Source organism: Ursus maritimus, unplaced genomic scaffold (genome assembly GCF_017311325.1).
Source record: "Ursus maritimus isolate PB19 unplaced genomic scaffold, ASM1731132v1 scaffold_12, whole genome shotgun sequence".
Taxonomy (NCBI): domain Eukaryota; kingdom Metazoa; phylum Chordata; class Mammalia; order Carnivora; family Ursidae; genus Ursus; species Ursus maritimus.
In genome coordinates, this window is record NW_024423564.1 from 50,855,104 (window position 1) to 50,879,268 (window position 24,165).

Consider the following 24,165-nt stretch of genomic DNA (forward strand, 5'->3'; position numbering starts at 1 on the left):
AAAAAAAAAAAAAAAAGAGGAAAAGAAAAAAAAAAAACATCAAGTGTCCGACATGACGCAAAGAGGAGGGAAAGAGGGAACGGCCACCAGAGAGGAGCTTTGCGAGGCGGGCGGCAAAGCCACCGCCCTGGGCAGAGAGCGGCTCTGGGCGCCCCGCGCGACCGAGGGAGAAAAAGAGGGCGCGGGCGGGAGGGCGAGCGGGTGCGCGCGTCCTCGGTGCCGCCGCCGCGGAGCCTCCGGCCCTGCGGAGCTCCGGGCCCCGGGCCAGCCACCCTCTGGCTGGGGAGTGCCCGGAAGCAATCCTATAGGTGTCGCCGCGTCGCCCTGCCGCGCAGCAGGGCAGCTCCAAGCGCGGCTGGCCCACGGGGAGGGAAGAAAAGAGAGGGAGTGAGGGAGGGGAGATTCTCAAGGAGCGGCGCTAAGGGCGGTAAATGGGGCGTGGTGGGAGGGGGAGGGGACTACTAAGACCCGGGTGGAAGGTGTTTTCGCGCGTGAGGTAAAGAAGAAAGAGGCTGGGTGTCTCTGCTTGGTAAGCTTTGGGGACGAGGGTGGTCTCTTGGTAAAATCCGGACACGCCCATTTTGTATAACTTAGCCTATATTTGCTGGAAGATTCGGCAGGTCAAAGCCACCCCGACGGTTACTGTCCTGGAGGACTGGCTTGTAACTTAATTGAACAAAAAAGAACGCATGTTAAATACCAGGCTGCATGTATGCTAGGACAGAAAGGAACAGCAGTTTCTTTCAGCCCAGAATGGGAATGATCCCTAAGTGAGATATCAAAGAGCTGGCTATCCTAAGTAGGAGAGGTCCATTCCACCTAGGGATTAGATGTGACTGTTTCAGTAACTATTTGTTGAACGAATAACTGGAGGGGTGGGGGGAGCGGGGAAGAGGTCGAATCAGGTGTGATTTCAGTTCTGACATCATTTACCTTGGGACCTGGAGAAAGGACTATACCACTCAGTTGGCTTGAGGGGATGGTTAGAAAAACAAGGATTTTCTTTCCATTCTCTAGCCCCTCCCCCTTTTTTCTTTCATAATTTTGAGAAAACAAAGGAAACAGTCACTCATTATCAGAAGAGAATTAATCACTAAGTTAATCAAGCAGAAGGGTCAGAGCCCCTTTCTTGCTCTGTGTACCTAATCAAGGCTGTGTACCTAATTTTATATTCATAATTTTGCATTCTTATTCTTAAAGAGAAACCCCACATTATATATTTCAAGATTTGCAAAACCTGGACATAACTCTAAGTCTCAAAATGCAATTACCAAATGTTCATTTTCACTTGGAATAATAAGACTACATAAGTATCCCTCTTTTTATCATTTCAAGTGAAATTCTGGTTTTGAAATGATCCTTTTCCCTATTAGGATTTGGAATGATTAAGTGAGGAGTTTTTCAAAAGTCATTTCGCAGAGTTTTATCACCCATCAGCAAGAAAAAAGTGCACATATGTAAAATTCGCTTAAGCCCATACACAAGGCCAGCTTTGCCATCTTCTCACCTTTCATGGCTTTCTCTTGATGTTATTTCGATCACTAAAGACACAAAATTAAACAACAGTATGTAAGAGGGTTGAGTCCCAATCATTTGAGACCCAAAGAGTTTTCAGGAAGCTCTAGCTCTACACAGGTCTACGTAAAATAAATTAATTGTATTGAGAGACATATGCCTGTTCAAGGATCACTCAAACACAAATTCTTGTAGGAAGAGGATGAATCAGCAGAGGCCGAGAATGCTGTACGTCCCTGCAGTCCCTTTGGGAGGACCTCAATTCCCTGACCAGTTGCTTTCCCAACTGCATTAACTGAAGAAGGTGTAGTCTGACCCAAATCACAAATAGCAGTTAATTCTCATTTACAACAAGATCAAACAACTTGAGTGATAGTTCAAATTGTAATAAAATTTTAAACACAAATTTTATACTTTCAATTTTCCAAATCTGTCAGATTGAGTGATTTTATGTACTTGACTGAAATAGTACTCTGTAAAGTCTAGTAAATATTTTCCAGAAACATTTTAAATAATCCTTTTCTGTACTTTTCCTTCTCTTTTAATTCATTATTGAGGCACAGGGAGAGTAAATACCTAGTGTCCATCACGTACCTTGGCAAATTCTGGATTTATAATCACTGGATTAAGAGAATTTAGAGACGACCATTTTTCAAAAGTGAAAATTATTATTTTCAAAAAGTGTACTTTCAGTTATTTTTGTTCTACTCTTCTCAGAGTTGCAAGCATACTGCTTGAAGAAATTAAGATGAAACATATGCCTTGGTATTTTTGGATATCTATCTCCCCAGCTTGCAAATGTAGAGAAAAACATGAATGGGCTACAGGGACCATTTAATTTTTTTCTTTACACTTACTTTAATATAAGTAAAATTAATCAGAATAACCATTAATGACCCTATAAAATTAAGGATATAAAGAACACAGAAAGGCAGGAAAATGCAACAGCTAAATTAATATACAACAGTCTAAAAACTAGGTTGGGGCTTAAACTGGAATATATACCAATTTTGACACTCAAACTGTTTTTATTATCCTAAAGATCAAATTCATAAAAAGTTCACTTATCCATGAAGATCTTACTTTTCTATTCTATAAAATAGAGCATAATAAAAATACCATCATTATATAGTTAAAGAATTAAATTAGTACTAACACATATAAAGTAAGTACTTAACAAATACTCACTATTATTACTATTATTGGGCTGGCTTGGGCACAGCTCTATCCTCAGTGCCCAACAGCCCTAGTCCTTCCCATGGGAGATGCTCAATAAAGGATAAGTATTATCTTTCCCAGTACCAAACGAACAGAAATTTGTCTGTATGATTCTGAATGAACACCTGTACTTCAGGAAGGCACTGGTAAAATCCAAGGCGAACATTCAGAGCTAAACTCTCCTGCTTTTCCAAGAGCAAGACTGCTCCATAATTTACTTTATCTCAAGAATACTATATCACAAACAGAGCAGAGCCAAAGGATTAGATGCTGTCTTTGGGGGAGAGTATTCTTTCCCTTTGCCTTTTCTATTGCTGACTTCAGTCACTTTTATTAACTTGGTGAAGGTTATTCACACTGAGGAATGTTCAGGCTCTATTCCTACTCATCCCCTCCACCCCCAAAATACTCTCCCATCACAACAGATGTCACACTATTTTTGTGGTGGGGCATCTGAGAAGATGAATATATGCCATGACCCATCTGGGATTATGATCTGTGCTTTTTAATTTCCAGGAATTATAACACATTGGTTAAAACTGAGGTTCTGGAACCATATTTCCTAGGATTGAACCTTATTGCCACAGACTCTTCTAGCTCTATGACCTTAGGCAAGTTACTTAACCTCTCTGCCTCACTTTTCTCCTTTGTAAAATGAGCATAAAAATAGTACCACTGGAATAAGGCTGTAGTGAGAATTAAATCAGTACCTAACATATAGTAAGTGCTTAACAAATATTATCTGTTATCACTGTTGTTCTATTATTTTTATAAGGATAAGCAACTTTTTCCAAAAATGTAATTTCCTATCTGTAAATTAGGCTAAAATCCTCCCTGCCTACTTAAGAAATTTATTATGATGATGTATAATAATATAACACATTATGTATAATCTAGAGTGATTATTCTGCCTTGAGGTTTTAGATATTTTCATGCATCTCTTTCCTATTAGATTTTAGACTCCTTGAGAACAAAAATCCATGTTTTGTCATATCCCTCATGATACCCAAAAGAGCACCTCACACTCATTAGAGATTGAATAAATATCTACTGAATAAATAAATAAAATGTATTAGTATCACCTAGTCTAGTGATTTTTTAAAAACTATATGTTATGGTCTACTATTAGATTACAAAATAAACTTAGCAATTCATGACCATTATTTTAATAAAAATGAAATAGGTCAGAAAACATCAGTTTTTAGCATACAGTAAGATACTGTTCCCTGAACTAGTGTTTTGAGTTTGTGTGGTGAAAGTATGTATGTGTTCCTCCTCAATAATGATATAAATGTATTTCTCACTACGGGTGGCCAATTATAAATGTTTGAATGTCTATATATAACAGAACCTCCAGTACTAAGAGGTTCCCATTGTGAATGTGACAACTGAACTCACTTGAATACATAACTGGACAACAAAGAGTTCTGGCTAACCTGACAGTAAATGAGAACAGAATTGCTCTGTTCGCTCTGTTGCAAAATGCAAAAATTATTATGTATGATCAGGTTTCTAAAATGCACTTCTTCGATTTTATGAATCAATGAATAGCACTGAAACTTTCTTTGGCAACATGCCTCAGGTACCTAATTCAGATTATGTCCTTATTGAATAAAAGTCTGTAGATACAGACAATGCAAAGTGCTCAAACCGGGGACCAACAAGCCATATCTAGCCCCCAAACATGTTTTTTCTGTCCTGTACTTTTTTTTTTAATTGTAAGCTTAAATGTCTCTACAGAAGGTACACAGGCTCCAGCTTGAGTGCCAAGTTCACCACCACTTCCCCATATGAAATACCCAGCCTGCTCCACTCGTTCCTTGTCAGTCAGCCCTTGCAGGCATTTAAAATTGAGACCTCTAGTGTAGTGGCCAAAACTGGAGGAGTAACAACACCAAGACAGATGCCAAAAGCCGCATCTTTAGGCCACAGTCCAGAGGAAAGAGCAATGGGCTGCAATCCTCTCCTGGCTCTATTATTAATCAGCAGAGTGGCCTTGATAATCATTCTCCTCTTAGCAGTGAAATTGAAGGTGCTGAATTACAGCATCCTCTCTAGTTCTCAAATTTTCCTATCCTTCTCAAAACTTTAGTTGTCACTTCCCTCCTTCTCCAAAGGAAGCTCAGAGGGAAAAACCATGATCATTTAAGCATTCCAGTTCTAAGTCCCAGTTAATCAAGGTTTTACTATAGAACACATGCTTAAATAGCGGTAGCTGTCAAGAGTTGCTCATAGAGCAATACACAAGAGACATGAGGGAATATGCTGGAAAAGCTTAGGGAGCTGACAATATTTAGCAGAAGAAAACCTCAACTATTCCTACAATATTTCCTTAAAAATGAGCTTGTCTGTTCCTGGTGCCTGATGGAGTGTTTGGTCTCCTACAAGACAGGACAAATTTTCCAGGCCGGGTACACTTTTTAAGGTAACTCAATACCCCCAAACCTGTGCCTCCTTGAATTTCTAACAGTAATAAAAACAACTGCCATTAGTTACTTTCCATTTGCCAGGTACCCTACCTACCTTAACTGTCATCTTCCCAACAACCCTGCAAAGGTGTGACCCTTTTTTTGAGGCACACTTGGAGAGGTTAAGACTTGTCCAAGCTCATACAGCCAGCTCTCATAATATTCAAAATCCCATCTTTATGGGGCGCCTAGTGGGTCAGTTCATTAACCATCTACCTTAGGCTCAAGTCGGGATCTCAGGGTCCTGGGATGGAGAGCAGCGGTGGGCTCCTTGCTCTGCGGGGAGTCTGCTTCTCCCTCTCCCCTCAGCCCCTCCCTCTTGCTCCTGCACTCTCTCTCTCTGTTTCATGGGTGTCTGCATCTCTCTTTAATGAATAAAAATTCTTTCTTAAAAAATCCCATCTTTCTGATTATGCTTTGGCCACTGCACCAGCCTGAGAGGGCAGTTCCAGAGGTCAAAGCGAACACTGGATGATATTTGGGTTATTTCTTGGATCTGACCTAAATGTGGCCAGTGAAAAATAGTTTGGACACCTTACGGGAATTACCCTTGCTTTACTCCCCATATGGCAGGTTCTGCTCAGTGAAACCTGTAAGTTTTCAATTGATGTGGGTTCCCAATAGGCAATCTTGTTTTGTAACTATCTGGCTTAGAGGACTTTTTATGTTGTGCTCCTGAAAATTGATACTTGGCTACTCTTTGGCCTAGTTTTAATCACTAGAAGGAAAAATAGTCATTATATTCATTAAAAGCAAGCCCCTAGGTTTCAAATAAGCTTGGCCCCTGTTGTGTTTGTGCATGTGTATGTGTATAAATATGTGTGTATGCAGATTAAAAAGACATCAAGGTGTGGTGGAAAAACCACTAGCTTTGGGGAAAAAATACAACTATGTCTGAGCTTTGGACCTGCCAGATTCAAGTTTTCTATAACTTGTTTCCCACTCAGAGTCACATTCCCTTTCCATAAAGTTGAAGAGGTACTTATTCTCCCTCATAGAAAGAATCGAATGAAATAAGGTCCATGAAAGCATATAATAAACACTAAAGCCCTACTCACATGCTGCATTTCCTCAAATCAAAGAAATCATCCATTTTGAGTCATAACATTAAGAAAAATATATTACTGATGACCTACACATGATATACTCTCAATTTGAAGATGCTTAAAGACTGCATAAATGTTAATATATTAAAAATTGTTTTAGAATTGATGAAACAAATTTTATTATTTGATCATCTGTTAACCTGAGAAAATTATTTGTCTATTTATAATTCAGATATTTTGAAAAACACTGGTAGGTAAAGACAACATTCACCATATTTTACCAGGCCTAGCATAGTGCCTGCCAAGTAAAAGGTGTTCTGTATCTGCTAATTAAATGAAAATGCAAAAAAAAAAAAGTTTCAGAGGCCATCTTTAGCTTAAAGAAAAATTCACCATGGGTTTCTTTAGTAAGCTTACTTAAAATGCTGTGTCATTTGCTAACCTTCAACCTACCCTTGACTTTTCAAGGACATGCTCACGGTTTAACAACGTTATACCTACATTGCCATTTCAAGAGTAACTCATGAAAGCACCTGTCCCTTTCACTTGTCATTTTACAAGCAAGGAAACCAGCTTCTCGAATGGACAGACTCTGACAAACTACCATAAACTGACCCTGTGCTCAATTGCTCTTAATCTTGGGAATAACAAACTGAAAATATTCACGTGGTAATTAGTTCCCCAAAGTCAGATATAAATCTACACAGAAGTGAAAGTTTCCCTAAATCTTAGATATTCCCATGTTTGTCCCTGAGCTCATTATATATGATTTTATGTTCAAGATCCTTAAAACGTAGGTCCTTATTCTCTGTAACCCTTTTGTGCCTAAAGGTTGAGCCCTAGAAGATGTGGCAGATCCTATATGATGGTGATGAGGAGGACAATGATCACCTCAGATGCAGGTAGAGTCAATTCTTGGGGTGCTGAGTGTCCAGGGCACTGAACCACTGTTACCCACTTGCCCACATCTCACTGAAGGGAAAGAACTAGCATTTCCTGAGCACTAAATTAAGCACCTGGGTTTTTTGTTTTTTTGGGTTTTTTAAATCTATTTATCCATTTAAACCTGAAAGGTCTTTTGAGAAGGATTACCATACCCATTGCATACCCATGGAGACCAGAGCTCTGAACACAGCTGGGTGTGGACGAAGTGATTGCCAGTGATCCCCACTATTCCTTCCCATCTGCTGTGCTAATAGAACCCTTCATCTTTAGCTGGCACATGGCCATATAGTATAACAAATCTACTTCTCAGTCATCTTTCATGTCTTGGACCTGCCACAAGCAAGTGCTCTATAACCTGCTAGGTATGCACCTGAGAGTAAGTTGTGGTATAATAATGATTCTGTAATATAAGCATAAATGATATGTGCAATTTTTAGTATTCATCCTCGAAAGAGAGGATAGGTAGTATTTTCTTCTTCCACTCCTTTTCCCTTTCTTCTGGTTGGAATATGAAGCTTCAGCAGGTATCTTGGACCATGAAGTGAACTTGAGGATGGAAGACTTTCACAATGAAGCAAAAGAAGGAACCTGATTCCAGAGAATCATGGCAACCCTGGACTGCTTTTCTCTAGACTTCATAAAGATGAGAGAGAAACTATTTTGTTTTAAGCCACTGTTATTCTACTTTTTTCTGTTATGTGCATCCAAATCTAATCTTCACTAGAATCAAACTGCAGCCTAACCACTGGATTTCAGTTATTTATTTATCACAACATTTACTGGCAATTATATAAAGTCTATGTGATCATGGGTAAATTATATAAGTTCTTTATGCCTCAGTTTCCTCATCTATAAAATAGTAGCATCAAACTAATAGGAAAGCCATTAGAATCAAATGATATAAAGTGCATAAAGAGTTTAGCACAGTACCTGGCATACAGTGAGAATTCAATGAATGTTACCTATTTTGTTATTTCTTGTCACTATCTTTCACCCGACACATAACTCAGTCTATTATGCCTATTATGACTCCAAAGCCAGTGATTTCTCCACCGACCCTGCTATTCAGGGACTGCTTTCTTGGGCTGACCCAGGCTAGAACTACAGAGCTCTGCCTACTTCACCAGTGAAATCCCTAGAAGAACTGCCCCTTCCTTGGAGTGTAATTCTCTTTCTTTGATCTGCCAACATAATCTCAATGCAGTGTGGAACATTTTAAGCCCTTAAAGTTGATACAGAACTCAAAGCAGGAGCCCCTGGGTGGCTCAGTTGGTTGAGCATCTGACTCTTGATTTCCACTCAGGTCATGATCTCAGGGTAATGGGATTGAGCCCTTGTGTTGGGCTCTGTGCTGAGTGTGGAGCCTGCTTGAGATTCTCATTTCCCCCCTCCCAGCTCACACACACACTCTCTCTCTAATCGCTCTCTTTCTCTAAAAAATAAAAATAAAAATAAACAATTTTTTAAAAAGAACTTAAAGCAAAGTGTCAGTGCTTATGACACAGTAGTTCTGAGTCTATTTATTTCAGTATGACCAGGTGAGAGAGTCTGATTCTTTCTCCATTTGTGCTAAAAGTAATAAGGAACTTGGGTAATAAGTCAGAGCATCTTTACTTTATTATTCTTTTTATTTTCTATTATGGAAAATTTCAAACATACACAAATTATGAAAATTATACAATCCATTATATAATGGATCTCTTTGTACCCATCATTCGGCATCAGAAATTACCAAGTCATGGCCAACCATGTTTTATATGTATAAATCTCTAACTACCTTTTTAGCAAATTCCAGACTTTGTATCATTTCATCAGCAAATATCTTAGTATAGCACTTTAATTTTTGGAACATAACATCAGGTTTCATTATATTGGAAGGGGGCAAGGTGCCATTCCACTGGATGCTGAGAAATTAAATTCATCCACCAGTTTCCTTTCAGGAGACTGTCAGAGGAACCTGCAAAACCTTTCTGTTTCCTTATTTCCCAGTAGAAATACTGTATCATCCATTCAGCTTCCTGTCCCCACTCTCACTCACCCCCATCCCCACAAAACCCACCTCTTCAAGTACTGGTCATAATCTTAGCGAGGGCTTGCTACCTGAGAGATCTGGAAATCAGCACGGAATTCAGTTTTTCCAGGATAGCAGAAATTTATAGACTATTAAAGTTGGAAGAAGCTATACAGGCTAGGCTATCCCTTTTCAATTTAAAGATAAGAATACTGAGACAGGAAAGTGAGCAAATTGATTCACTTCTGAGCTTTCTAAAATGCAAATCCAATTATGTGACTCAGCTACTTAAAACCATTTCAGGGCTTCCCATTGCCCTCAGTCCAAGGTTTTTAACATAACGAACCCTTCACATTCTAAGATAAGCTACTTCCCTCACCACTTTCCCTTTCCCCATCCTCTTTCTAAGTCTAGACATAAAGCTTCTTTATGAACCTTCATCTGGTCAACTCCTGCTTGCCCTTCAGATCCCTACATAGACAGCACTTTCCCAAGGAAACCATCAAAGTTCTCAAAACCAACTTAGATATGATTCCATGTGTCCCACAGCACATTGTATCTTCTAACATAGCACTTATAACACACTACATTGAAATTTCCTGTTAGATGTGTGACTTCCCACATCAGATTATAAGCTTCATGATGGTGTGGCCATGTTTGGTCTAACTCCACGCCTGACGCAATGCAGATACTGGATATATACTTGTTAAATAGATGAATGACCACTGTCACTAGGAAGAGTCCATGAAAGACATAAGGGAAAGTTGCTCTATATACTGCCTAGCATCCAAGTAAGGTTAGTCATTGCATTTCTTACTACATCAGGCCTCAGAACTACACATAAGGGACTGGATGGCATTCTGACCAGTCAGAACTCTTAGCATATGAATTCGGCCAATAAAACTATCCCTTACTGCTAGTTTCCTATGTAAATAAAATCATTTCTAATGGGTTGTGGAAAACACAGATTTATAGCATTCTGAAATCAATTTGTTTGAAATTTACTTTTTGGCCTGACTAGGAGATTCACAAACTCCAGATCACCTTTCTGAATGACTTATGGATCATCATTTTTAAAGAATATTTCCTTTGGGCCAGATATTGTTTATGAATAACAGAAGATGGCTCTTTCATCTTTGCCTCTGGAATCACTATGCCCATATTGTATAGACTATAGGAAATCATGTGTTGGTGAAAAAGAGAGGGGAAAGTTCTCAAAAGAAAGTATATGATCATTTGCACAATCTAAATGTACCGAACACCACTGAATGATACACTTCAAATGGGTGGAATTGTATGGTACATAAATTAAGTCTCAATAAAGCTGTTCCAAAAAAAATTAATATGAGAGATGTTATGTTATTAATAGGATATGATGATTTTTATTAATATAATAATATAATCATTAATATGTATTATTATAATCAACATAACAGTTAACATATTAATATAAATATAATAGCTAACATTTGTTAGTATGGTAAATACAGTAGCTAATATTTATTGAGTACCAATATGTGATAGGTACTAAAAAAAAAAAAGTATATAATCAGAAATTACAAAAGCACAGGGAGCCTGGGTGGCTCAGTTGGTTAAGCATCTGCCTTCAGCCCAGGTCATGATCCCAGCATCCTGGGATCGAGCCCCACATCAGGCTCCCTGCTCAGCAGGAGCCTGTTTCTCCCTCTCCCTCTGTTGCTCTCTCATGCTCGCTCTCTTGCTCTCTCCCAAATAATTAATAAATAAATAAATAAATAAATAAATAAAATCTTTAAAAAAAAAAAGAAATTACAAAAGCAAAATGCCCAAGTGGTGGTAAATATGTTTTAAACTCATTACTACAGAGATTATTATAGTAGAGCTTTTTTATGACCTTTAAAGCTTTGGATACAAGATTGGAGAGCATAGTAGTATTGGTTTTCAATTCAGGAAAGATTTACATGTTACTGTGGGGCCAGTTTCCTTACCGTTATTCCTATTACACATTTCAGTGGAAAGCAATTTGGTAGGGGAGAAAATAGCAAATAGCTAATTCAGTAAAACCTCATTCAACACAACCCAATTTTCTCAAATGCTGTCAGTGTAGTCGTTAAGAACATGGGCTTTGGTGACAGACAGATCTGGGCTTCCAGCCTGGATGGTTAAACTTAGAGAAAATATATAACTTCTTTGAGCCTTAGTTTCCTCATTTCTAAGTTGGGGCATTATTCCCACAGAATGGCTGTACTTATTAAATTAACTAGGATAGATACAGTGTACACTTATTCTCTTATTAACCAAGAGTAACACTCCCTTCTTCTGGGAAATCTTCCTCCTCTGGCGTTGGAATTAGAGCCATGGCCCAAGGGTGCCTATTTGAATCCAAGCTAAGTCAACGTGGCCTTTCCACAGGACTTTTCAACTTAAAATCAGAGGGAATAGGTCTGAGTCCTCCCTTAGAGCGAGGATGACAGGCAGGAGTAGTGGGAGCCATGGTTTCTGAAATGTGAAGGGAGATAAGTGATCTGAGAGAACAATGTGGTCAAGGAGAGAGAAGTAAATTAAGAGAGGAAGAGAGAGAGACAGACAAAGACAGGGAACACGGTGGTTATAGCCTAAGAAGTCAGGAGGTCCAGATGCACCAAACAAATCCCACCTAAGACAGTACTTAGCACAGCACCTGCATCATCTTAGCTCAGTGAACTGAAGTTATTGTTTGCTCACACGATTGGATCATCACTCCTCTATTTCCCTGCTACACTTAAAGAGGAAAAATTCAGATGCCTAGATAAAGCTCGCATTAGAAATTTAGTAAAATAATAAGCTTCATGCTGTCACTTAGAATTCCCACCCACTCAAACCTTCTATACTTTTTGGAGTCAGAGCTAACATTTATTCTGTGCACTACCTTCTACAGAGAACTTCCATGTAGTGTAGCATTTGTCCAGTAGAAACATAATGCAAACCACAAATATGACTCATACATGTAACTTTTAAATCTCTAGTAGCCACATTTTTAAAAAACAAGAAACAAGTGCATTAATTTTAATATATTTTATTTACTTCAATGAGCACAAAACATTGCCATTTCAACATTCAGTCTACAGAAAAAAGTAATCAGTAAGTTACTTTTATTTTTTTCATAGTAAGTCTTCAAAATCCAGTGTGTGTTTTACACTTAATGCACATCTCAATTTACACCAGTCACATTTCAAGTACTCAAAGGTCACTGAGTGCTAGTGGCTACTGTATTAGTACAGATAGATATAAATTGTCTCAATCTCCACAATAACTCTAAGAAGACCGAAGCTTTTGTAATTATAGATGAAAAAACTGAAACTCAGAGAAATTAAGTCATTTGTTAATACTCAACAAGCCCAGGCTTAAACCCTGGTCTTTGACCTCCAAATTTTATGCTCGTGATCACATTATGCTAACTGTACAGTAAGAACTGATGTTCAGCATGATCCTGAAATACAGCCAGATCAAATAAATTAATAACGATGTGGCTTCACCTATAAAATGAAAGGCTGGACAGGTGGCCTTTAGGCACAGGTGCTATATTTATTGATTGATCACTCAGGACATAGAGCCAGCCAATGGGACAGAGGAGCTCAAATGGGAACAATCCCAACTTCTCTATATCTATTGATTCACAAGTGTAATCAATCTCTTAATCTCTTACTATCACAAATGGAAGAGTTCCCTCCACTACACCTTCTTTTCTAACTAGCTATTACTTTGTTCACAGGATCAAAATAAAAATCTTTGCAAATAAAATTGTTCCCTGAAACAGTCTGCAATTGTCAACAATGTAACTTTAACACCTGAACTAGTCCAGCAAAATGGTTTCTTGAAGCAACAGGCAGAAATGGAGAGCAAATAGTCTTGTCTATTGTCAGTGTCCCACCATTTACAAGAGAGAGAGACCACCCTTTCCTAAGCAGTTATAGTTGACAGGTTAAGCTTTCAAGAGAAAAACGGGCATTGCTGATATATCTTAACCATTATAATTTTCTCTGGATCTTTTCAGCACATAAAATGCACTGTTTTTTATTTGCAGCGGCGACTATAAATCCTGCAAATTAACAAGAAACTTGCTTTCTAATCAAGATAACTGTGAAAGTATTTAGCATAATGTCTGGAACACAGCAATTTACTGTTGGTTTCCTATGCATCATAGATTAAATCACACTGTCAAGAAATATTTAATGCCTGGGAAATGCCTACAATACAATGTTAAGGGAAATTATCAGAACATAAATCAGATTCTAGATATGAATCATATTCTTTTTTAAAAAAGAAAATCTGTCTCTATATGGGCATAGACAAAACAATGGAAGGAAATACACCAATATATTAACAATAATTATCTTTTGATGATAGCATTAAGAATGATTTAAAGGATGCTTATTTTTGTACGTTCTGGAAGATTGTTTGCAAAAGTGGCTGTAATTGGCCCCTATCTCCTTCCCCCAGTCCTTGCCATCCATAGCACTTTACAACATTACTTCATATTTCCTTTCACCAAGAGGTAGTTTACTTCCTCACTCCTTGAATCTAAACAACAGAGGGTGTTATGGACTAAATGTTGGTGTCCCCACAAATTCATGTGTTGTAGCCCCAAACCCTAATGGGATGGTATGTGGAGGTAGGGGCTTTAAGAGGTAATTAGTGATAGGTGAGTCATGAAGGTGGGGCCCCAGTGATGACCAGAGCTTTCTCTCTCCATCATGTGAGGACCCAGCAAGAAGGTAGCCTTCTGCAAGCTAGGAAGAGGGCTCTCACCACCAATCCTATCTCCTCACAGCCTCTAAAACTGTGAGAAATAAATGTCTGTTGTTTAGGCCACGCAATCTATTGGAATGGACTAAGAGGGGAAGTAGCATTATACCAGTTCCAAGCCTAGCCCCAACAGGCGTGGTGGACTGCTTGCTCTCTTGGATGCTCCTCTCCTCCCCTGGGAGAATGATCCCAAGGTAGTCTGCCATAGGTTGGAGACTTCATGGAGATGCTGGCCCAGTCACCCCCAACATGAGAGCAAGCCTCACTGACAACAGCCAAGGTTGGCCCAGATCAGAACTGCCCGGCTGAGCCCAACTCCTGAGCTGAATAAATATATATTGTCTTAAGCCACTAAGTTTTGGGTGGTTTGTTATGCAGCAAGTGTAATTGGTAAATATGTTTGTCCAGAGTTTCTACAAAGAAAAGAATACCGTTCATTTAAAAATCAAAACAAGGGACACCTGGGTGGCTCAGCTGGTTAAGCATCTGCCTTCAGCCCAGGTCATGATCTCAGGGTCCTGGGATCAAGTCCAGCATCAGGCTCCTTGCTCAGTGGGGAGCCTCCTTCTCCCTCTCCCTGCTGCTCCCCCTGCTTGTGCGCTCTCTCTGTGTCAAATAAATAAATAAAAATCTTTTTAAAAATAAATAAAAATAAAAAACAAAACAAAAAAGCCTAACCTTCATCATAAAGAAGAAAGGGAGGGAGAGAAGAAAGGAAAACAGAAAACAGATCTGGGTTCAAATCCTGACTCCACTCTCACACCATACACAAAGATAAACTCCAAATGGACGAAACACCTCAATGTGAGACAGGAATCCATCAAAATCATAGAGGAGAACATAGGCTGGAACCTCTTTGACATCGGCCACAGCAACTTTTTTCATGACACATCTCCAAAGGCAAGAGAAACAAAAGAAAAAATGAACTTGTGGGACTTCGTCAAGATAAAAAGCTTCTGCACAGCCAAGGAAACAGTCAAAAAAACTAAGAGGCAGCCCACGGAATGGGAGAAGATATTTGCAAATGACACTACAGATAAAAGACTGGTATCCAAGATCTACAAAGAACTTCTCAAACTCAATACACGAGAAACAAATAATCAAATCAAAAAATGGGCAGAAGATATGAACAGACACTTTTCCAATGAAGACATACAAATGGCTAACAGACACATGAAAAAATGTTCAAAATCATTAGCCATCAGGGAAATACAAATCAAAACCACATTGAGATACCACCTTACGCCAGTTAGAATGGCAAAAATTGACCAGACAAGAAACAAATGTTGGAGAGGATGTGGAAAAGGGGATCCCTCTTACACTGTTGAGGGGAATTCAAGTTGGTACAGCCACTTTGGAAAACAGTGTGCAGGTCCCTCAAAAAGCTAAAAATTGAGCTACCCTATGATCCAGCAATTGCACTACTGGGTATTTACCCCAAAGATACAGACATAGTGAAGAGAAGGGCCATATGCACCAATGTTCAGAGCAGCATTGTCCACAATAGCTAAATTGTGGAAGGAGCTGAGATGCCCTTCAACAGACGACTGGATTAAGAAGATGTGGTCCAAATATACAATGGAATATTACTCAGCCATCAGAAAGAACTATTACCCAACATTTGCAGCAACATGGACAGGACTGGAGGAGATTATGCTAAGTGAAATTAAGTCAAGCAGAGAAAGACAATTATCATATGGTTTCACTCATTTATGGAACATAAGAAATAGCAGGGAGATCGGTAGGAGAAGGAAGGGAAGAATGAAGGGGGGGGTAAACAGAAGGGGGAATGAACCATGAGAGACCATGGACTCTGGGAAACAAACTGAGGGCTTCAGAGGGGAGGAGGGTGGGGGATTGGGATAGGCCGGTGATGGGTATTAAGGAGGGCACATATTGCATGGTGCACTGGGTGTTATACGCAAGTAATGAATCATGGAATATTACATCAAAAACTAAGGATATACTGTATGGTGACTAAATTAACATAATAAAAATTATTATAAAAAACAAACAACAACAACAACAAAAACAAATCCTGACTCCACTATCCAGCAGCTGTGTTAGCCAAGTTATTCAAAACTGCTAAACTTTTTTAATATTACCTACGTCAAAGAGTTGCTTTTTTTAAATTAAAGGTAACAATGGTTACAGCATCTAGCAGAGTAGTTTAATGGGCACTCAGTACATCGTAGATCCCATCCTTACTTTCCCCTTCCTTACATTCCCAGCAATGCCTTCATTTTATGGAAATAGCTCAGCGCTATCCCACTCAAGCTGGCAATGCTTGAATTCACTTTTTATTCTTAATGCATTTTCTTCTCCAGACAGAAAAAGCTCATTTACTCAAAATCCACTTGACTATGTCCTTATGTACTTTTAGCTTTGGAAAAAATGTGAAATAATAGAATGCTATAACTTAATTAATAGCCAACTTTTCCCTGATCGTTTTATTATGAAAATTTCACACATACCACAAAGTTGAAAGAATTTCATAATACCCACATATCTAATACCTAGATTCAACAACAGAAAACATTTTACCAGTTTGCTTTATCTAGATATTTGAGGGTTTTTTCTTTTTGCTGAACTCACCACAAATCAATTGAGACATCATATTACTTTACCTTTCAATTCTTCATCATGCATCTCCTAATAAGGATATTCTCCTACAGAACCACCAAACTAATAAGAATTCCCTAATGTATCTAATATCCAGTCTTTATTCAAATATCCTTAATTGTCCCCAAAATGTCTTTTATAATAGCTGGTTTTTTATTAATAGATTACATGTAGATAGATGTGATGTTCACAACAATAGTTTTAAGTAGATATCATTATTCCCATTTATAGTTAAGGCTAAGTTCAGAATGCTAATATGCATTGCCAAAGATCATGCAGGGAGGGAGTTTATGGCAAAGTCATTATTTAAATTTATTTAATGGTGGTTTTTTTGAAGATTTTATTTATTTATTTGTCAGAGAGAGAGAGCACAAGCAGGGGGAGCAGCAGGCAGAGGGAGAAGCAGGCTCACCACCAAGCAAGGAGCCCAATGTGGGATTTGATCCCAGGACCCTGGAACCTTGACCTGAGCTGAAGGCAGACACTTAACCAACTGAGCCACCCAGGCATCCCAAATTTATTTAATGTTTAACTGGCTTCAACAGATCAGGCTGACTTATGAACAAATGCATTTAAAATTTTTTTGCATAGGGGCGCCTGGTTGGCTCAGTTGATTTAAGTGTCTGCCTTCAGCTCAGGCCATGGTCCCAGGGTCCTGGGATAGAGCCCCACACTGGGCTCCCTGCTCAGCAGGGAGCCTGCTTCTCCCTCTCCCTCTGCTGCTTCCCCTGCTTGTGCTCTCTCTCTCAAATTAATAAAATCTTTAAATAAATAAATAAATAAATATATAATTTTACATAAATACACTCTAAAATAATAAAGCTTCTAGAAGAGAACACAAAACAATATCTTCATGGTGTTAAGGCAAGCAAAGATTTCTTAAACAGGACCCTGAAAGTAGTAACTATAAAGCAAAAATTAATAAAGTGTACCACAGTAAAGAATTCCTGTTTGTCAAAAGACATCAGTAAGAGAGTGATAAGGCAAGCCACAAGTGCAAGAAGATTTTTGCAATACATATATCCAGAGGCTTCACTTCCAGAATATATAAATCAATAAGAAATTTTCAGATCAATAAGAAAAGGGCAGACGACCCAACAGAAAATTTGGCAAACGTCATAATCAGGCCTTTCACAAAAAAACTATATATAAATTGCTAATAAATGACTGGAAAAACGTTTAACCTCAGATTCAGCATGGAAATTCAAATTAAAGCCACAGTGATAGACCACTATACACCAACCAGAATTGCTACAGTTTAAAAAGACAGACCAGATCAAATGTTGGTAAAGACATAGAGCAACCAGAAATCTCATACACTGCTGATGGAAGTAAAACTTGGTATAATCACTTTGTAAAACTGTTTGGCAGTATCTACCAAAGCTTGATGGACATATACGCTAGGACCTAGTAATTTCCCTCTTAGTGTACAGCCAACAGAATTGAGTGCATCAAAAGAGACACTGAGAATGTTCATAGCAGTACTTTTTGTACTACACCCAAACCAGAAATTACAGACATTTCTGCCTGTCAAAATTAAAATGAAGAAAGTGGTATATTTACTCTCTGGAATACGCTATAGCAATGAAAATGTACGACAGTTACCACACAGCATGGGTGGACCTCACAAATACAGCACTGGGGCAAAAGAAGCTAGAACAAAACATTATATACTGGGGCGCCTGGGTGGCACAGCAGTTAAGCGTTTGCCTTCGGCTCAGGGCGTGATCCCGGCGTTACGGGATCGAGCCCCACATCAGGCTCCTCCGCTATGAGCCTGCTTCTTCCTCTCCCACTCCCCCTGCTTGTGTTCCCTCTCTCACTGGCTGTCTCTACCTCTGTCAAATAAATAAATAAAATCTTTAAAAAAAAAAACATTATATACTGAATGATTCCATTCACGTAAAATTCAAAAACAAGTAAAATTAACCTATGGTAGAGCTCAGATGAGTAGTTACTCGGCAGTGGTAGGAGGATGCGTGGCCACCAGAAGAGGGCTCTGGGTTGCTGGTAATCTCCTGTTACTGGATTTGGATGCTAGTTTCACAAGCGTATTAACTTTATAAAAAACCATCAACCTGAAGAACCCTTAGAAGTTGTGTGCACTTTTCCATCTACTTAATTTAAAAGTTTGCTTAAAAATTCAATATTTTCAGGGCATTAGCATATCCACAAATCAATATGAAGCATTCTGAGGCCAAAGTTTACCATTTTATCTCCTGAGAAGACTCTGATACGACTATTTGTGTAATGCTCTTACTTACTTTTGCTTACTGCCAACTTGGCCTTACCCAGTGCTTTTGTTTGTTATAAATTTCTCATGTTAGATTAAGCTTCTTGATCTTGCTTTCCCTTCAACCTTTTAACCCTTTCTAATGAATTCGGAGGAAACTAGCAACAAAGTTTAGAAGGAAAAAACAATCAAGAAAGCTGAAACTAAGATATTAAGCTGAATTATAATATTGAATCCCCTAAGGACTTGGGATGTAATACCACACCTACCTCTGAGCAAGGTACTGAGGGGTAGAGGCAGTGAGATCCCCAGTAGACCCCTTCCCTTGGCTCATGCAGCTGGGCAGGTGCCATTCCCCAACCCCAGCAGAAGACAAGAGGTTTTCTCTGGAGAGAGCATCTCTTGTTCACTGGATAAGAGAACACCGGGCACACATTTTGACATCCTGAATGCTAAGATCTCTACCATGCTTCCTAGCACCTCAGCAGATCTACTGGCAACCTCTTAAATTGAATGGCACAGCAAAAGGAGGAAGGTAAATGGGGAAGTGCTTATTCTTCATTCAATCTATGAAGCTTTACAATGAGTCTGTTCCCTGAAGACTAAAAAGATAAGATGAATGAAACGAAATACATGGCAATCAGGAGTAAATACTACTCGAGGGTCATTGAGGAAGTACCTTTAAAGAAGGAGACAGGAGAGTGAGGCCAAAATGAACTACAATAGAATCTCATTATTCCACTGATTCATGGACCTCTAATACAAGTTTTTTAATATTTACTTATAAACTCATCTCCCCCTCCATCTTTTTACATTGCATTTCCTCATTTGCCTGCCATTTTTGAATGGACTTTTAATTTCTTTTAAGATTATTTTCCAGCAAATCTACCATCATAAATATTTCAACATATTATAAATATTTTAAGTGCACTAATTTATCTGGCAAAGTAATACATATGGTATCTCCAACCTACCCACCCCAACCTTTCACTCACTCTTTCTTTGATTCAGTCATTCACTCACTGATTTATGCATTTTTATGTGGGCCAGAAACAACTTAAATAATAATAATATAATAAATATTATTATAAATAATAATGATATAGCATTCAGAGCATAATTTTCAGGTGGCATTAACTCTCACAATGGGACAATTTTTGTTTTTATCTACAGAGACGAAACAGCGTAGAGAACATAAATTGGGGGTCAAAGAAATCTATGTTGGAATTCTAGATCTATTGCTTACTAGTTGTTCGACTCTTAGATTATTTCATGATTCTGATCCTCAATGCCTTCTTCAGTAAAATGGACATATTAATACCATTAATATTGCTAGTTTTAAGTGAGACAATATATGCTCAGCACTTAACATAATATCCACACATAGTAAAAGGTAAGTAAACAGCAATTTTATTATTTTTTGAATATTAATAACCTCCTTTCTATATCTAAGATTTTAAATTATAAGCACTACCTCATCTGAGTTATATCAAGACCAACACATTGCTCTCATCATTGCTGTTATGATTTTCTACATTTATCAAACAAGATGAAAGAGACTGTCCATGGCTTTCCAATCCTAAGAAGTGATCTCAAGGCGATCGGAAAAGACAAAAACAGATGACCACTTGGAATTCTGCTATGCAAATGGCTAATGCAGAGTGCTGATTAACAAAATGAAAATTAGGCTCTGATTGTGTGAGAGAAGAATATACACACAGTAAGAGTCAGTGTCATTCAGCATATGTTCTTTGATCTCCCAAGCTGCTGGGGGAAGGGGAGACATTAAATTACTCCACGAATGTGTCATAAGCATCAACTTTGTGATAGGCATAGTGCTGGGCCCTGGATTAGATACCTCCCCAGACCTAAAATACAGCACAGAATAAGGCAGACATCATAAAAGGAGGGGGTGGGGAAGCTATGGGGATTTATAGAAGGGAAATGGTTGGGAACACCAGGGGGAGACAAGGGTTGTCTCCTGATCGCCTCCTATCACTGTGAATCAGAACAGTGCTTGGAATAGTGTATACTTCATATGGGTAGGATGGAGCCTCTCATTCAGGTGATAACACAGGAAAGGCTGCAGGGAATAGATTCTTTGAAAAGGGTTTTCAAAAAGAGTATTCTTAATTGACCAACTGAATTGGGAAGAGACACTTCATATACTCCCAGCAATGAAAGCAATGAAAGACTCCCCCAAACACGAAGGAGAAAAACAAAATTGGCCAATCAGTATATCCATCTCCTGGCTTTAAGGGAGAGGGGAGAGTGCAGGGAGATTAAATGGTTTTTCACATGCACTACATAGAGCCTTTTATTTAAAAGCCTGAAATACTGAAATTGTTTTGCCTCTCAGTGAAGAGTGCTGATAAAGCATTCTACTGTGATGCGACTTCCTGTAATAGTCTGATCAACTTTTTTTCCAAGCCTGGGAAAAAAAAGAAAATTCCTGAAAAGCTTGAACAGAAAGGAATGAAGCACTTACCCATGCTACCATATGGAGAAACCTTGAAAATACTGTTAAGTGAAAGAAGCCAGACACAAAAGACCACGTATTGTATTATTCCATTTACATGAGAAGTCAAAAAAAGGCAAATCCATTGAGACAGAAAGTGGACTTGTAGTGGCCAGGGTCTGGGGAAAAGGGGGAAAGAGGAGAGCATTAATGAGTACCAGGTTTCTTTCTGGGCAATGAAAATGTTACAGAATTAGATAGCAGCAATTGGTTGCACAATCTTGTGAATACACTAAAAACCTCTTTATTGTAAACTACTTTAAAAGGGCTAGTTTTATGGTATGTGAATTCTATCTCAGGAAGAAAAAAAAAAAGAAAGAAGCACATTGGAATTTTATTAGAAATGTTCCACTTAATTTTTTTGGTGTTTGTTGGTTTGTTTTAAGCCTTGTAATTCTTTCCTCAGAGGAAATCTTACCCCATATGAAAAAAGAAAACATCTCCACAGGACTCTAGCACTCGGGAAAGCCCAGTTTGAAAATCTCTATAACAAAACCCACTCTCTTATTTACATAGGTCGGGAAAACGAGACCCAAATGTGAAGTCACTGAGTCAAGCTGCACTGGGGACTGGACTGTAAGTAAGAAAATTTCAGGCCTCTGAACCTCCAGGCTAATGGAGTTTTCATTCCCCCTGGCCTCCCCATTTCCTTAAACATCTCAAATAATCCTCCAATTTATCAAAATAAAGTTCATATAAACAAAAAAACAAAAACAAAACATCAATTTGTACCCTATCTTCTGTATTATTTGTTTACCCTGCAGTTGGGATTAGTCTCCTAAATCATAAAACACGGTTCTGTTGAAAAGAGAGTCTGAACAGTTAAAGTGCCAGTTTCTAAATCTTCTTTTAGTAACTGAAGGCCTATGTACTATTATGCAATATTTTGAATATAGCAGTATTTTGCAATACTAGGAAGTTGGAGGTATTTGGACCATCATGCGGAAAAAAAAACAAAATATGCTCTCAACAAGGTAAAGCACATATATATTTTTTTAAGATTTATTTATTTATTTATTTATTTGAGAGAGAGAGCGTGAGTGCGCACGTCAGAGCAGGGGAGGGGCAGAGGGAGAGAGATTCTCAAGCAGACTCTGCACTGAGCACAGAGCCTGACATGGGGCTCAGTCTCCCCACCCTGAGATCATGACCTGAGCCAAAACCAGGAGTCAGGCACTTAATCAACTGAGCCACCCAGGTGCCCTGTAAATGAAAATATATGAAAATTTTTCATAATTTTCCCATTTTATATGAAAATACAAAGATATACACAGAAAGGGGAGGCATTCAAATTTTAACAGTGATCTCAAAGGTATGGATTAATAGATGGTTTTACAGCTTATCTCTGAGCTTTTCTGAATTTTCATACTTTCTTTTGAGAACATATGTACTTCTTTTTTTTTAAGATTTTATTTATTTATTTGAGAGAGAGAGACAGAGATAGCGAGAGAGAGCACAAATGGGGAGCAGAGGGAGAAGCAGGCTTCCCGCTGGGATCATGACCAAGCTGAAGGCAGACGCTTAAGCCACCCAGCCACCCAGCCGCCGAGCCGCCTAAGAACATATGCACTTCTTTTTTTTTTTTTTTTAAAGATTTTATTTATTTATTTGACAGAGAGAGACAGCCAGTGAGAGAGGGAACACAAGCAGGGGGAGTGGGAGAGGAAGAAGCAGGCTTCCAGTGGAGGAGCCTGATGTGGGGCTCAATTCCATAATGCCAGGATCACGCCCTGAGCTGAAGGCAGACCCTTAACGACTGAGCCACCCAGCCGCCCAAGAACATATGCACTTCTTAATGACGTCGAACTGAGTCAGGCCTGTGTCACAGTACATGCCAGGCGCAGTCCTAGGTCCTTTTCATATATATTATTTCTAATCTCACAACAACCCTATAAGTTGGGTATTACTATTTCAGGTTTGAAAATGAAGAAACTGAGGCTCAGACGTTAAGGAACTTGTCCACCTTGTTAGTCTAAGAGCAGGGATCGAAACATGGCTTTCTTTTTTCTTTTTTTTTTTTTCCTCTCTCCCTCCCCCTTTTCTTCTTTCCCTTTTTCCCCCCTCCCCCTCCCCCCATTTTACAGTATGTATTGAGGGCCTGTGGTGTGTCAGAACTTAATCTAGTAACTAAAAGTATGAGAAATGACATGAAAGGGGAAATGCAGGATGCTCTGGGAATATGTTATAAGGCAGGGCGTGGGGAGGGGATGTGGAGTCAGAGAAAGCCTCCCAGAGGAAGCTACTCTTTGAAAGAGGAGTCCAGCTAAGCCAGGGAAGAGGACGGTAAGTACATTCTAGGTACAAGGAACAGCATGCTGGGAACTCAAAATCTAGCCTTTGAGAAAGTAAAATGAATCCAAGATGATATAGTACTCACTGCCAATCCCAGGGGGTATATGTCTGTGTCTGTGCGTGTGCCTGGTCATGTACTTACGTGTGCGTAAATAGAATGCCCTCACCACATTCTCAGTAGGCCACATCTTGCAAGAGCATGAGGAAAAGAGGACATACCAACCACTGTTTCTTTTTCCTTTCTGCTCCCCTACCCCAGTAAGGGCAAGTCCCCTCCCCTGCAGGCCCCTCTCTTGAGGGCCTCTTCTAACACTGGTTCCCAGATTTCCCAATTTATTTCACAGCAGCAGGAGTCACAGCTGGGTTCAATCTCTGCACCCCCCACCCCCATCCCCAGTTTGGAAGAAGTATTCTAAATTTAAACTACACAGCACCAAACTAAAAATGGCTTAAAAGGGGAACAAAGTACCTTGTGCTAGGCTCTTGTTAGATTTCACAGGCACAAATTACCCTTTTTTCTAAGCAGATGTAGT

The 24,165-nt window shown here is 39.0% G+C and overlaps 1 protein-coding gene across 1 annotated transcript in view; it reads right to left on the reverse strand.

The window, feature by feature from the left end:
- Window positions 1–24,165, reverse strand: part of DNAJC6 (DnaJ heat shock protein family (Hsp40) member C6) — a 148,193-nt gene that overhangs the window by 101,617 nt on the left and 22,411 nt on the right. The gene's annotated exons all lie outside the window — the stretch shown is intronic.